General features: G+C 40.4%; 1 non-coding gene across 1 annotated transcript; it reads right to left on the bottom strand.

Annotated features, from left to right (window-relative positions):
• Positions 1-2742: 2742 nt before the first annotated feature.
• On the bottom strand, positions 2743-2849 carry LOC138999812 (U6 spliceosomal RNA). The gene has a single exon (XR_011469456.1). It is a non-coding gene; the product is annotated as a U6 spliceosomal RNA (small nuclear RNA).
• Positions 2850-6462: the final 3613 nt, after the last annotated feature.

Below are 6462 nucleotides of genomic sequence, written 5' to 3'. Positions count from 1 at the left end.
GGTGCCACATCCATTAACTCCTTGGCTTCTCGTTTGAAACTGACAACGAGGTGATGTGGGCAACTACCCACATGGAACAGGACAGAGACCATCAACTCATTCCACATGGGCCACTAGACAGCACCTAGAGGTAATAACATTCTGTCAGTAGTGACCTGGGTTGGATTCAAATCAGTGATTTAGGGGTGAAAGGCGCTGGATTCTATTATGAAGTGCCCTTAGCCATCTAGGGGCTGAAAAACCACCCTTTACCACAGTTAATGACAGAATCAAAAAAGTCAGTCTTGTTCTTTTCTTTCTTCTTTCTTTTTAAGAATTGAATACAATTTTGGATTGAGTTAAGAATGAATCCACCAATAGAACATGGTGGAGAAGATTGGTTAGTATGCTTCAACTAAGTATATTGCTGATGTACATGACACTTTCACAGTTTGTCCTTTTTACATCTTACTTTCTTCCTTTCTTAGCCAGAAGTTTTTTGAGCTGAATATAAATAACTATGACTTGTTGTTTGAATCACATTTTTTTCCTTAAGGCTAAATTCATGAACCTCCAAGACAAACCTCTAGTTTGGAGATCTATAATGGACTCCCCAAGAATAGGGCATTCCACATGGTAGTCTCACAGAGCTAGTGCTTCCAGAACAGAACCCCAAAGCTGTTCAGCCTAAGCCAGGACAGGAGAGTTGGACAGACTCCGGGATGCCACGGAGCTGGAAGTGAAGAGACCATTCCCCACATGTGTTTGTTTTTACCTTCAGATGGAATGAAATGCATGCTTTGCAAACAAAACTCTTACTAAAGATCTAGGTGTCCATTTCTCTTCTTACTGGCTTGCTTCTTTTTTTTCTCCCCTGCCCATTTGAATCTTAACCTTGTAACTAATGGCATGATTTTGAAAATAAATGAACAATTCAGCTAGGACTGTTTGCAAATTAAGATAAAATAACTAGAAAAGCAGTGGCTCTCTCTTAGAGACCAGAAGCCAGGATAGTAATAATGTTTTAAACTGTACAGTAGAGCTTTGAATCCTTTTGTTCTTAAACTATACAATCCCTTTAATCTGAGGGGTTCAAAGGCTTTCTTAGATAGGCTCCAGCTGCCTTTGTGCAAGGTGCTGTGTGGTCAAGATGACAAAGAACATCCTCATTTTCCAGATGAATGTGGTGGAGTTGGGCTGGAAGTTGGCTCTCATTCCCAGCTATTTTACCTGCCTTATTGCTCCAGGGCCATGCTTTCACAGGGCTCCTGGACCAAGCATTGTGCTCAAGATAATTTCCAAGTCAGCCCTCTGCAAGGCTGTGCAGAAAAAGCTTTAGCCACAAGGGATGATTCTGAGGTCCACTACGGAACAGAGACTGTGGCGACCTGCAGCAGGGTGGGATGTTTAGGAATGTCAGTCAGAAAGGTTTACATGGCCCTAAGTCCTTCTCTGAACAAGGCCTGAAATTCCACCCAGAGTTTCATCTCTTTTATGTTGACCCCAATTAAAATACAGCTGAACCCAAGAGAATGGTCATATATCTTAGTGTGAATGAATGGTCTAAGAGGACAAAATTAGGGGAGTAAGAATGAAGATGAGTACGGAATAGATAAAGAATAAGGGAACTCGTTTTGGACACCAGCTAAGAAGGAAGATAGCGGGTAAAAGCTCTGGTAACCTCCTGGGCCAAAGAAAATGTTACCTACTGTACGATTTTGTCCAAATAGACTTGAGGTCAATTGGCTCTGCCCCATTGGGCTGGTGCACCCGTATTATGTGGTTCCCAAGCTGTTGTGTGGGTACTTTCAGACCATTCCAGTTGGGCTTCTCTGTGTACTGATTTAACCCTAAGTTGGCAAAACAGCTTACATGTGAAATGCTGGCTTACACTCAGCTCTCTTTGCAAATGAGTCAAGACATTGCATAGAGCCGAGAAAGATTGAATAGCAGCACTCAGAGAAGCATTTCAATGATGGAGAATGACTGTTATTTTGACAGGCTAGAGAGAAAGCATTTGTGCTGGGAGCTATTTGTAGATAGGGATTCACTATGGCCATTTCTGTAAGACAGCCCTGCGCTGGGGTGCATACTCTTGCCCCACCTCTCTCTTTCTATCCTTCTCTCACTTTTCCATTTCCTCATTTATATAGTGTGTTCAATTCACAAAGCATAAACATTCATGATCTAATTTTAGCTACACACAGCTTCCCTACAAAATTTTGGAGAGATTTAACAAGCAAGTAAACATAAACGTCCCTTTCCTTCTTGCTTTGTTTCCCCACAAAGAGACCTGATCTATCTGTTCAGAGCCAAATGGATATAATTAGGTGAAGAATCGCTTTCTCTCTGTATCTGAGCAAATATGTTTTGCAGCACACCAATTTCTCAAGGGCAGTGGGCTGGGACGGCCAGTGCCTGCTGGGGGATGGCTGCTGACCTTCAGGCCAGGCCGACTGTAATTTGCAGAACACTGATGGTCCCAGGAGGCTTTTCAGGCTGGGCCACACAATCACACTGAACCAGCAGCCTGCTTCTGTCCAGCTGCACCCACCACCATACAGGACATGAAGATGTAACTAACTAGACATCGGCACTGCTCAGACTTTGGAATTACAAATTGGGAAATAAAGCACCATAAGAATCCAGCCCTTTATACCGGAGCCAAAAAGCCTTGTTGTCTCTGTGGCACCCCTTTCTAACTATTTAACAGGAGGATCTCGGTAGATGTAGCACATACATTCCAAGGTGTTTTTTTTTTTTTTAAATATGGAATGCTTCATGAATTTGCATGTCATCCTTGTGCAGGGGTTATGCTAATCTTCTCTGTATCATTCCAATTTTAGTATATGTGCTGCCGAAGTGAGCACTGCATTCCAAGTTTTGATTGCAGTTTATGTGCTTGTTTCAAAAAGTGATGCTTTAAGTGAACTTGATAATTGGATCCCAGTTATGTTAATGGCCTGAAAAAGGAATGCTGTCTACAATAATAAAGTCTACCTCAGGGTTGCAAAATTTTTTGACATGGGAGACTCCTGCCATCTCTAGATGAACAAAGTTGACTGCCAGCTGATCTGATTATCACAGCTGTTTTAATGACCAGGCTGGGTCACCACATGATCAGTCCAGTTGACTGCTGCACAATCAATTGAAATGATGAAAAATAATAGCAGATTGACTGGGCAGGGGTGGGTTCAGTTATGGTACCCACATACCTCCTTTGTGTATACACATGTGCTTGTGTGTTTGGGTTTGTTTGCATGTGAAAGAGTATGTACTCTGGTGCTGAAATTTTGTTCTCAATCCAGAAAAGTTAAAGACAGACAGCAATTGAAGACAGTTATGGCTTGTGGGCCAATTTAAGCCATGTGATGTTCAGGCAACATAAATGTCAGGGACAAAGTACTATAATCTTGCTATCACATATGGGCAATTAGATTAAATGTCAATGAAATATTAACTTCCCCATGTTTGTAGATTGGAATTTAAGGAAGAAAATTCTCTTGGCTCTACATTACATATAGAAAGTGACAGGAATGTAAATAAAAGGGCAGAGTATGATTTTTGAATGAGCTGGTTGTCAAACACAGTAACAATGAAACCATCCTTTGCACTATTTTTCCTGTCTGTGTGTAGGCACTTATCTTACTAGACACTGAGATTCTTTGTACCAATAATGATGTCTTCTTTTTTGTTCTTGATAACAACAGTAGCTAACAGAATACCTGTTATTGCCAGGCATTGTTTTACAGAATCAACTCACTTGACTTTCACAACAATGCTATAAGAAGAGTACTATTATTAAGCCCATTATATAGTTGAGGAAAATGTGCACAGAGAGGTTAAATATTTTGCTTAAGGTCACAGAGCTTGTTAGTGATGAATCCAGGACATATGTGGACAGGCTGTGGAGAACCAGAATGACTAATCTTCTGTTGATATAAGCTCATAACACTTGCCTTTTACACTAATGGTGTTTGATAGTGATTAATTTTCCATTTCTTTCTGACTTTCTAACTTCTTACTTCACTCTTAGATTTGATGTGGCTTATAAAAGTCTTACAGTAAAATGTAATTAAAAATTAGGGTTACCCCATATATAAAGGCAATAGAAATAAAGCGTAAGTGAAAGCTAGGTCACAAACATGCAGATCATCCTATATAATAAAAGGCTAATATGCAAATTGACCAAACGGTGGAATGACTGGTCGCTATGATGCACACTGACCATCAGAGGGCAGATGCTCAATGTAGGAGCTGCCCCCTGGTGGTTAGTGCACTCCCACAGGGGGCGCGCCACTCAGCCAGAAGCCGGGCTCATGGCTGGAGAGCACAGTAGTGGTGGCGGGAGCCTCTTCTGCCTTCGTGGCAGCGCTAAGCCATCTGTTGGACATCCCTTGAGGGCTTCCGGACTGGGAGAGGGGGCAGGCCAGGCTGAGGGACCCCCCCCCCCAACCGAGTGCACAAATTTCATGCACCGAGCCTCTAGTAGAATTATAAGTAAATATACTTGCTCATTGAAGTTGAAGCTTCCTGGCAGCCAATGTAAAGAGATACCTGCTTAGTAACATGCTGACATTGCCCATAAGGAGGAAGTATTAAGAGTGGAGAGGGCAGAACATACTTGTTCCTTGGGGAAAACAAAGCTTTTTTTCTTTTCCTTATATGACTGAAATACTTCTTTCTATATAACCCGAGTTATCATTTGTGACTGAAAACATTTTATTCTTTGTCACCTGAATTATCATTTATGATTAAAAACCTTCTTCTTTAAAAAAAAAGATTTTATTTTTCAATTACAGTTTACGTTCAATATTATTTTGTATTAGTTTCAGGTGTACAGCATAATGGTTAGACCAGGGGTGGGCAAACTTTTTGACTCGAGGGCCACAATGGGTTTTTAAACTGGACCGGAGGGCCGGAACAAAAGCATGGATGGAGTGTTTGTGTGAACTAATATAAATTCAAAGTAAACATCATTACATAAAAGGGTACGGTCTTTTTTTTTTTTTAGTTTTATTCATTTCAAACGGGCCGAATCCGGCCCGTGGGCCGTAGTTTGCCCACGGCTGGGTTAGACAATCATACACTTTCACAGTGTTCCCCCCAGATATTTCTAGTAACCACCTGGCACCATACATAATTTTAAAAATATTGACTATATTCCCTCTGCTGTACTTTACATCCCTGTGACTCCTTTATAACTACCAATTTCTACTTCTTAATCCCTTCTCCTTTTTCACCCAGCCCACCAAACCTCTTCTCTCCTGACAACTCTTCTCTGTTTCTGTGAGTCTGTTTCTATTTTGTTCTTTAGATACCACATATATGTGAAATCCTATGGTATTTGTCTTTCTCCGGCTGACTTATTTCTCTCAGCATGATACCCTTTATGTTCATCAATGCTGTCGCAAATGGTAAGATTTCATTTGTTTTTATGGGCAAGTAATATTCCATTATGTATATGTTCTGCAACTTTTATCCACTTGTCTATTGATAGGCACTTGGTTTGCTTTTATATCTTGGCTATTGTAAGCAACACTGCAATGAACATAGGGGTGTATAGACACTTTTAAATTAGTGTTTTGGATTTCTTTGGATATATACCTAGAAGTAAAGCTTTTCTTACTCTATCTCAAAGATAGTTCTCACCCTTATCTACATATTGGAATTACATAGTGGTTAAATAGATAAATAATATCCTCAATAACTTTTTAGAAAAAAGCAATAGATTTTTTTTATTGTCTAAAGTTTTACATATGTCTCCTTTTTCTCCAATTGATCACCCCCCCCGCCCCGGCCATCCCCACCCCTGAGAGCAAGCCCCGACCGCCCCAGTGTCTGTGTCCATTGGTTATGCTAATATGCATGCATACAAGTCCTTTGGTTGATCTCTAACCCCTCCCTCCCACCTCCCCTGCCATTTTTCTCTAGGTCTATTTTTGTTCATCAGTTTATGTTAATCATTATATCCCACATATGAGTGAGATCATGTGATATTTATCTTTCTCTGACTGGCTTATCTCGCTTAGCATATTGCTCTCCAGTTCCATTCATGCTGTTGCAAATGGTAAAAGTTCCTTCTTTTTTATAGTGGCGTAGTATTCCATTGTGTAGATGTACCACAGGTTTTTAATCCACTCATCTGCTGATGAGCACTTAGGTTGTTTCCAAATCTTAGCTATTGTAAATTGTGCTGCTATGAACATAGGGGTGCATATATCCTTTCTGATTGGTGTTTCTGGTTTCTTGGGATATAGTCCTAGAAGTGGGATCACTGGATCAAATGGGAGTTCTATTTTTAACTTTTTGAGGAAACGCCATATTGTTCTCCACAGTGGCTGCATCAGTCTGCATTCCCACCAGCAGTACACGAGGGTTCCTTTTTCTCAAACTTGATTTTTATAGTGACTTTTAAAAATTAAAGTACAATTGACATATAACATTTCATTAGTTTTAGGTGTATAACATAATGATTTGATA

This window comes from Myotis yumanensis, unplaced genomic scaffold (assembly GCF_028538775.1).
Source record: "Myotis yumanensis isolate MYYU_CA2020_CCGP unplaced genomic scaffold, mMyoYum1.0.hap1 SCAF_1, whole genome shotgun sequence".
In the NCBI taxonomy this organism is placed as follows: Eukaryota; Metazoa; Chordata; class Mammalia; order Chiroptera; family Vespertilionidae; genus Myotis; species Myotis yumanensis.
The sequence above is the reverse complement of the archived record's forward strand: the minus strand, read 5'-3'. Positions and strand labels throughout refer to the sequence as shown.